Here is a 10,245-nt window from a genome sequence, read left to right as displayed (position 1 = left end):
GGCAATAAGTCATCAAGCTAAGTACAAGCCCTTTAAATTTTACAACTTAACCTATTTTTCTAAATCTTCTCAACTGGGCTGAGATGGACTAAGTGACTTTAGGAAAATCTTTTATTAAAGAAAGACAAACTACTTATCCCAAATCCCCTTACCTAATTTAGCAAAAACATCAAATAAACATTTATGTGTGTATTATGAAATAAAAGTGTATGTATTTAATAATTATTATATATAACATAAACGTAAACACTTAATTATGATCGAGCTTAGTGTAAGGGTTCTCCAGAGAAACAGAAGCAATGGGATATATAGAAACATATAAAAAGAGATTTATTATGAGAGATTGGTTCATGCAGTTATTGAGAATGAAAAGTCCCATGATTTGCCATCTGCAAGCTGGAGGTATAATTTCACGGCAAACATGAAAATCTGAGAATAAGCGCATACAAATGGTCTAAGTCCCAGTCAGAGTCCAAAGGTACGCAACTGGAGCACTGATGTCCAGGGACAAGAAAAGATGGATGTCCCAGCTAAAGCAGCAACTTCATTCTTTCTCCTCCTCTTTGTTTTATTCAGGCCCTCAGTGGGTTAGATGATGCCCATCCACTTTGGTGAGGGCAACTTTCTTTACTCAGCTTCCTGATTCAAATGATAATCTCTTTTGGAAACACCTTCACCCAGAAATTATGTCTTACCAGCTATCTGAGTATCTCTTAGCCCAGACAAGAAAACACATGAAATTAACCATCACAAGACTGTTTTTAGTAAACTCACTACATCCTTTTTTAAAAATTGTGCACCTATCAGTTACATTGCTATTTTTTATGTTCAAAAATCTATATTTAATATAATGTCATTTGTACAGCAATGCCTTAAAGCCGTTGATTATATATTAATCTCTGCACGTTCCAATATTAAAAAGTTAACTGGTTCTGAAGCAGCTTCATTGTCTGAAATGTTACCCAGAGTTGTCTCATGACCAAGAAAATGAAGAAGTATGACACCAAGGGTAATATTGGACTGTAGGCAAAATAAGAAAAAGAGGGAACCTCTCAACGACCTGAGAGGGGGCCTGAAAGAAGGTTGCCAGCTTTGAGGCTGAGTCCAGGGTTTTTATAGACTGGAGGAGGAAGAATGTGCTGACTGGACTGTAGACCATTTTGGAGAAAGCACCAGTTGAAGGTATGATAGTGTAAGGAATCAACCGGAGGTAGAGGTGAAGTTGGCTTGGGACCAATCAAGAACTGAAGCGATAGCCCACCCTATGTAAATGAAGACTTAGCCCAGGGCCAATTACAGAAAGGCAGGCATATGTAAAATAAGTGAAAAGTGAGAGACCAATAGGTGAAACATAAGAGACTAAGGTGTGCCAAAGAGAGAGAAATGTGTCCAAAAAGGGATGGAATTTGCTCATCTGGGTACACAGAGTAGCGTTTCCATTCCACGACGTGTGCTCTTTCTTATCTGCGGCCTGCGGTTTGATTTTCAGGCTGTTCTTTGTTTGAAGGAGTTTTACTGGACCTACAGTAACTGCCTACCTGACCTGTTTCTTCCTTTCTCCTCTCTCGGTTCAAATACTTTAATTTAGAATTTCGTTAGACAAATATTCCAGTGTCTCAATTTTCTAAGGCTATTGCTTTCAAAACCAACTCCATATTAAAATCATCTGAAGAGTTATAAACATACCTACCTCAGACAATTGAATTCATATATTTCAGGTCTGGGTGTGTCAGCATTGTAGTTTGTCTAACAAACCATTTTAAAACTTGGGGGCTTACAAATACAACAATTTATTTGCTAATTATCCTTTAATTTTGCCTGAACTCAGCTCAGTGGATATTCTGCTGAAAAGTTTGGTATTACTAAGCCATAGCATTGGTGAAAAAGACATTATTTCAATAAGAGCCGAAACCAGACAGATAATCTAAGACTAGGAGAAGAATTATAGGAATGTGTGAACCAGGGGTTGGAACAGAGAAGACTCAAGGTATTCAGAATATCTGCCAAATTAGCAACTGGAATTTACATTTAGGGTGTAACAGATAATTTAAATTCCTTATAGAACCATAAAGAAATATAAAAACTTATATTCTAATAATCTCAAATCATCTAATAGTTCATTTCTAATAATTCATTTCCACACAACAGAAGAAATACACACAAAATGAGTAAAATACAAAATTAAAAATGTATTAAACATCACCATGGGTGTCTTTCCCAAGACCATGGAGAATGAAATTATTATAATTGTGAAATATTAATTCCAAAGTGTTGCAGCATGCTAGCCATTCTAGAAAAGTTCATATAATTGTATATGTTTATAAACTATTGTATTTGATTTTAGATATTTTTCCATTTATATATCTACATGTTTTTCTCAATTGAATATCACAACGAAATAGCTTGCTTCTGGAATCAATTACATCAGGAAAATATTTTGCAGTTCAGTTAATTAGGTTTTCAAGAGACAAAAATAAGTTATGTAACTGGAATCTCAGTGTAGAATGTCAATAGTACTTAGTAGGTAATCTTTGCTCTATGAGAGATAAACTGTAATTGTTATGAAATATATCATATTTTTAGGAAATATCAAATTTCTTATATTAAAAATTTCATAATGCCACTTGAACATTATCTTCTATCAGATACATTTTTGTGATACAGCTTGGATGACTAGAGCATTAGCAATGAGCCAGAAATTTTAACTCAGTTTTTTGTTTTTTGGAACTGATGGCTTCGTTAGAGAAGAATTCGCAGATAGTATACGCACTCTCTTATGAGGATCTCTTAATAAAAACAAGTTCATGTTTATTCTGTTTATCCATTAACTATACTTAAGGATCACTGATACACAAAAAAAATGGATGTTTATGTGGGTGGGGTACGTGTATGTGTAAGTGTTTTATGAATTTTCAAAACTATAAAATGTCTTAGTGAATTATTTACTCTAAAACAAAATCTCTTGAGAAAATTATTAATATTTAATATTGAAGAAAATAATGATACTGTTCTAATGTGACAGTGCCTGTTAGAGCTGGAAGGAAACTAAGGACAATGCATATATTTTCCTCTGTATTTGCTTCGGGAAAGTGACACAATTACATTTCATCAAGACAATTTTTAAAATGCCATGTCAGTGTATTCACAACTCTTTCTACATGGAAATTGCTGGTTCATGATGTTCCCTTGATTTCAAAATGCACTAAGCAAGATTCTTCCATTGATCAAGGAGATAGTAACATTCCAGTTTCAACGGACAATTCGTGTGATTTTGTGCTCATTTCTAATTTTCTGAATAATAAAAAGGAATATTATTTTAGAATTCTTCGTCTATATACATAAGAGACTTTGTCTCTGAGGCTACATCAGCATCTATAAAATAAGAAACAAATGAGAAATCTATGTTTAAAGCAAAAAGATGCTTTGGGAAAAAAATAAGTAGAAGTTTTCTGAGAAAGTGATAATACAGCAACAGATTACATTATGAATAAATATTGTACTGGACCATCTTATTTAGTAGAGTTTTAATATTGAACATATTTCAAGTTCCTTAAGTACTATTTTAATTTTCAAATGAGAGGTATTAAATAGTATGAAATTATGGAGAAAAATGATGCTGAAGAACAGTGTTGTGAATACAGCTAGGTAGTGAATAAAACACTGTTTCGATTATTAAAAGGATGCAAATCAATACATGACTCTCCTGAATATTCTTATTATTTGCAATCAAGGGAATATGGTAGGTTTCAATGAAATGCTTATTGTATTATCATAATCATTTTAATTTTGAAATACAAATTATCTCTCTAGCAAGTTTTGTTAGATGAGTGTGTCTGATATGTTTGCAGCAGGCTTACCTATAAAGGAAGTAATAACACATTTTAAGAAGAAGCAGACAAAAGTCTAAGTATAATTCTGTCTTTATCAAATGTAAACAAGTGTAAGGGAATTTAGAAGGCTTCATGAAAATATATCTTGGAAAAGAATGTAAAGGAAATGAATATTATAAAGGGAGTTTATCATGTGATTATTCTAAGTACTATGTAGACACACCAGAGTATAAAACACATTTTAGGGCTGGGCACAGTGGCTCCCACCTGTAATCCCAGCACTTTGGAAGGCCAAGGCAGGTGGATCACGTGAGGTCAGGAGTTCGAGACCAGCCTGGTCAACATGGTGAACCCTCATCTCTACTAAAAGCACAAAAATTAGCCCCGTGTGGTGGCAGGCATAGGTAGTTGGCATATGTCATTGACTAAATAAAAAGAGAGGGCTTAATTAAGTGGAAATATACTTTATATTTATATTGAGTCATTGGTTGATTATACTGGTATATCCAAATAATGTGTTTACCATATCTAACAGCCTTTACTCTCTAAGGCTCTCCCTTTCAGCCCTCTCCTTCATTGGTTCTGGGCTGGCTTTTTGGCTTGGTTTAGCCAGCAGAATATGCTAGTGTGCTAGTGTGAAAGTAATGTCATACTACTTTTGAGCTTGCACCCTTCCATTTAGTTTCTCTCTTTTTTTTTTTTTTTTGAAATGGAGCCTCACTCTGTCACCCAGGTTGGAGTGCAGTGGTGCAATCTCAGCTCACTGCAAGCTCTGCCTCCTGGGTTCATGCCATTCTCCTGCCTCAGCCTCTTGAGTAGCTGGGACTACAGGCACCCGCCACCACGCCTGGCTATTTTTTTTTTGTATTTTTAGTCGAGATGGGGTTTCACCATGTTAGCCAGGATGGTCTTGATCTCCTGACCTCATGATCTGCCCACGTCGACCTCCCAAAGTGTTGGGATTACAGGCGTGAGCCATTGCACCGGCCCATTTAGTCTCTTAAAACTCTGAATCTACCATGAGAACAAGCCCGGGGCTGGACTGCTGGAAGAAGAAAGACCAAGTGGAAGAGAGACAAGTCATCTCATCTGAAGATATTCTATTAGGTTGGCTGCAAAAGTAATTGCAATTTCAGACCATGCATATTAAATCATTATAACTAGATGCAAACAAACCTTTATCAAAACAGGAACCATTACAACTGAAACATTTTTGCCAGCAGGAAATAAGTTTGTTTATTCCTGTAGTATAAAAATTAATGCTTCAGGGTTCTAGGAACACTTGGAAAGCATTTTCTGTATCTTAGTGGCTGTGGAAGTGTTTTCCCTGCAAAAAGTTGTTGAGAAGCTTGAATAAGTGCTAGTTGGTTGGTGAGAGGTCAGGTGAATATGGCAGAAGAGGCCAAATTTCATAGCCTAATTAATTCAACTGTGGAAGCACTGGTTGTGTGACATGTGGTCAGGCACTGTCTTAGAGAAGACTTGGGCCCTTTCTGATGACTAATGCCAGCAGCAGATGTTGCAGTTTTTGGTACGTCTCATCAGTTTGCTGAACATACTTCTCAGATGTAATGGTTTTGCTGGGATTCAGAATGCTGCAGTGGATCAGACCTGCAGCAGACAACCCAACAGTGACCATGACCTTTTTTTTGATGCATGTTTGGCTTTGGAAATTACTTTGGAGCTTCTTTCAGTCTAACCACTGAGCTGAACGTCTCTGGTTGCCATATAAAATCCACTTTTCATCACGTGTCACAATCGGATCAAGAAATGGTTCATTGTTGTGTAGAATAAGAGAAAATGACACTTCAAAACTACGATTTTAAAATTTTTGCTCAGCTCATGAGGTACCCATTTATTGAGCTTTTTCACCTTTCCAGTTTGCTTCAAATGACCAATGACTGTAGAAGGGTCAACACTGAGTTCCAGGGCAACTTCTTGTGTAGGTGTAAGAGATCAACTTCGATGATGGCTCTTAATTGGTTGTTGTCAACTTCCAATGGCCAGACCCTATGCTCCTCATTCGCAAAGCTCTCATCTCCTTTGCAAAACTTGAAACACCACTGTACATGTGTTCATTAGCAGTTCCTGGGCCAAATGCATTGTTGACATTGCAAGTTTTCTCCACTGCTTTACGACCCATTTTAAACTCGAATAAGAAAATCACTTGAATTTCCTTTTTGTCTAACATCATTTCATTGTCTAAAACAAACATAAAATAAATGGCAGATAATCAATCATTAGCAAAAATAAGTGAAAATGCCCATTAAAATGATGCATAACATAACCACATTTATTTAAGAATGTATTTCAATAAATGGTAAATTCCAACAATGCAAAAACTGCAATTACTTTTGAACTCACCTGATAGATCAGCCAGCTACAGACAACCAGCTAATTGAACACAGAAGCATAAGAAAGTCTACCCAAGATCATTAAAATAGGTTCAATCAACAGATCAATTCAACTGATATCATATTCATAAAAGGTAAGAAATTGTTATTGTAAGTCATTAAGTTTGGAGATAGTTTGTTTAAATAAATGGTTTGAGAATGAAATGCACCACTGTCAATAATTATGCTGGGAAAATAGGCATGAATTAGAATTGCCCAAGTAAACTCAGGCATATATTCATCTTATCTAAAGTAATTGTCTTTTTTCTTTATGACATTTATGTTTTCTTTAGGAGGGGTACGGAATATGAAGAATTTAGAAAAATTAAAGGCAAAAATATCACCACTTTTAATGATACATGCATTCAACTTTTAGCTGCAACTAGTAGAAACGTACCTCAAAATGATTTACACAGTAAAGATACTTATAATGTTACACAAATAATATCGGTTTGTTTAGTGGATCAACATAGCACCCACCTCCTCCCTCCAAAAAAGCTGCATTCCAATCCAAGTTTATTCTTTGGATGCAGATTGAAGTTGTTCTTTTCCTTTTGAAATAAGATGCAAAATGTTTTAACACCATGACAATGCATGAGATTATTGCAAGTATAATTGAGAAGTCATAATCACTATTAGAACAGAGGTCTGTTATCTTTCTATGCTAAATTGGAAACATAGATGTATGCTTTCTCAAAGAAAGAAATGGAAATTATTTCAGTGAGCCAAATTTAGAATTCAAATATAAAACTAGAAAAATAAATTTTCTTTCATCTTTAAATTTGATCTAATTTCTCATTCTTTGTGAGGCAGTTCTATGTAAATATTGTATTATATCTTACCCATTTCTGAAGAAGCAAGGCCAACACAAAGACTCTTTTGTGTATTGTGTGGGGACTGGGGGACACATAAGACTAGTTTCTTCTTAATGCTCACTGCTTTAAAATGTGATTTCAAGACATTCTAGATTTGTAGGTGGGATATATTTCAAGGTTTTTAACTTGAATGCATTATGATTATTTTTATTTCCTTAATAAAATTCCAAGGATATTCTGCCTCTTAAAAAAACACTGCTATAGAACTGGAGTAGATTGTCTACAACTTTAAATACGGTTTGGCTTTCCCTGTGGGAGGTGAATAATAATTGTTTTGTTTCCAGAGCATCACAGAGTAATATGAAATTTGCAGAGAATATTAAATAGAACCTAGGCTTAGCTCCTGCCTCTGAATCATCATCCAGAGGAAATGAGCACTGGAAGTCATAGAAAGCAAATGTAACATTAAGTCTCTGCAGTTGGAATGAAAATATTTCACCTACTAGCGATCTTCCAAAGAGATGTCTTGCATTAGTTGATGATACTTTATTCACTATGAATTACAGGAATTGTTCTTTATTGACAGGATTTTTTGGTTGGTATTTTCTCTAAGGTTCAATCTTTGGCTAAAAGATCATGTTTAAATTTATATCTTACTGAGTTTCTATTGAAGCTTAAGTGGTTCATAGAATCTTAAAAGTATATGTTATTGCTGACAGAGAAGTGCTTCAAAATTCCCACTTTGTGATATGAATATGTGTAATTTGTAAATTGCTGAATATATTTCATGTTTAGGGTTGCATTTCCATTCAAAGTTCTGGCTCTGAAATACTTAGGTTTGATATTAGGTTCAAGCTTTTATTCTTTCTGTGATCTTGTAAAATTACTACCTATTGATATGAAGATAACAATTGACCCTTTCTCTGTTGTAGAATTAAATTAGATAGCCCAAGTAAAACTCCTGACATAGTGCCAAATATATAGTGAATCATTAATAAACAACAGATGTTTTTATTAATGAAGGTAAGTTTATAATATAGTGAAAACAAGCCTGGCCAAGAAATGTTGAGCTCTAGTAAAAATACTGTGATTTAATAGCTCTGTAACCTTGAAAAAACCACATAAACTTTCTCTGAATCCATTTTAATATCCATAAAATGAAGGCTTTCATATATGCCCTATATGTATATATACATGTTTATGGAATACAGTCAGATAGTATTTTGTTTAAAGCTCTATTTTTTCCCTTTTTCCCTTCACACACAAATTTCCTGTAAGAATGTGAAATTAGATGATGTTTTCTATATAAGTCCATATTTAAAATAAATGGAAACTCAGGTCAAATTGCTGGCAAATACGTGTTGTATTTGCATGTATTTAAATATTTTCCATGATTTGGCTTTCCTAGATATGTGCTTTTAAATATTATATGCCTTCATTTCTAATAGTTATCAGCCATTTATAATAGTTCAGTACTCAAACCACTTACTACCTAAGACATATTTTTTTATCCCTTTGGAATACCCTGGTTATAAAATTTAGCACTGAAAAAGAGTGAAATTGGTTATATGCCTCAGGTAAGCTATTTTGGTCACCATTTCTCCCAGGAAAAACTTACTATAGATTTATAATCCATATTCAAAATTGATGAACCTTAAAGATGGAATGAAAATGAAATACTCAGGCACTCAACCTTCAACACAATTTAAATATTGAAGTAGAATTTAGGGGGGTAGCTTGGAGGAAATAAAGGAAAAAGGTAGAGAAATAAGAAGAAATAAAGAATTGTCTTTCTGTCTGATTCATATTGGTGCAAAGAAACTTAAACTTTTACATACAGGATTAAAATATATATTAACAGTATGTCTATTTCCACTCAGTATTGCAGGTCCATTCAGTTGAATGAATCTTTTTGAATACTACCAAATGCTCCAAATTCTTTCACAAAGCCTACTGATTGTGTGTGTGTGTGCGTGTGTGAATTTAAAAGGTGATTGGTAGTTTAGCTATCGCCATGGAGATTAATGGTATGTGATTTGCACAATGCTTTTAAAGCAGGATAAGGTGCCAGATTCAATGACACCTAATTATGAGCCAGTTTAGTTCTAAACCACAAATATTTGGGAATGAAATCTAGAGAAAACAAAAATTGTATTCTAAGAACATACTGCAATTGCCTGAATGTTTGTGTCCCCTCAAAATTCAGATGTTGAAATCCTAACCTCCATGTAATGACATCAGGAGGTGGAATCCTTTCCTAAGAGCTCTATCCCTTCTTGAGGGCTCCATCGTCATGATTGAATGTGAAGCCCTCATGAAGGGATAGTGCCCTTATGAAAGGATTCCAGAGAGCACTCTCACCCTCTTTCACATATGTGAAGATACCACGAGAAGTTAACAGTTTGTAACCCAGGAAAGGGCCCACACAAGAACCCAACCATGCCGGTACCTTGATCTCAGATTTCCAGGCTTCAGAAAGTGAGAAACAAATGTGAGAAATGTTGTTTATAAGCCACCTCATCAATGGTACTTTGTTACAGCCGCCTGAACTAAAACACATAGCTATACTTTAAATATAAAAAATTCAAAATGGCATTCTGTTGAGTTTAGGAAATAGCTACTATTTTCCATTAGATTATTCTGTTGGGGGACAATCCTCTACGGTGACAGTTCTATCCTGGACTATCATTTAAAGGATGTTTGTATAGTAAGCAGTCTGGGACGATGAAGATAGTATCTCCCTGCAAGTCAGTAGGCAGATTTCTTTCCTGACCAGCATTATATAGATAGTATCTTCCTGGGGCAAAAGTGGAGCAGGTTTGTTATAGTCTCCACAATAATATTGGAGAAAACCTCAATTCAGAATTGCACACCTGTGATTCAGACCACTACATCTACCTTGGTCATTCCAAATGACCCCCATGACTTTTGGGTAGCAAAAGCAATTGACACAAACAAGAAGCTCATGCCACCTTCTGTGTCATGAGCGGTAAGAGCCTTTGTCTCTGTCTCAGAGGCCTTGGGCCTCCTGCTTGAATCTATGAAACTGTGGTAGAGTAACTTCTTAGCATAGAAGTAGGGTAAAGTCGTGGACGCAGGTCTCTGTGACAAATGGTACATGGAGAGAAATACAAAGAGGTAATATGAACTGTACCCTAAAGATCTTGACAAAAGAACATATAGTCAATATTTTCAAATGCAAAATAT

This window comes from Trachypithecus francoisi, unplaced genomic scaffold (genome assembly GCF_009764315.1).
Source record: "Trachypithecus francoisi isolate TF-2019V2 unplaced genomic scaffold, Tfra_2.0 Lachesis_group11, whole genome shotgun sequence".
NCBI lineage: Eukaryota > Metazoa > Chordata > Mammalia > Primates > Cercopithecidae > Trachypithecus > Trachypithecus francoisi.
Note: the sequence above shows the minus strand (reverse complement) of the source record.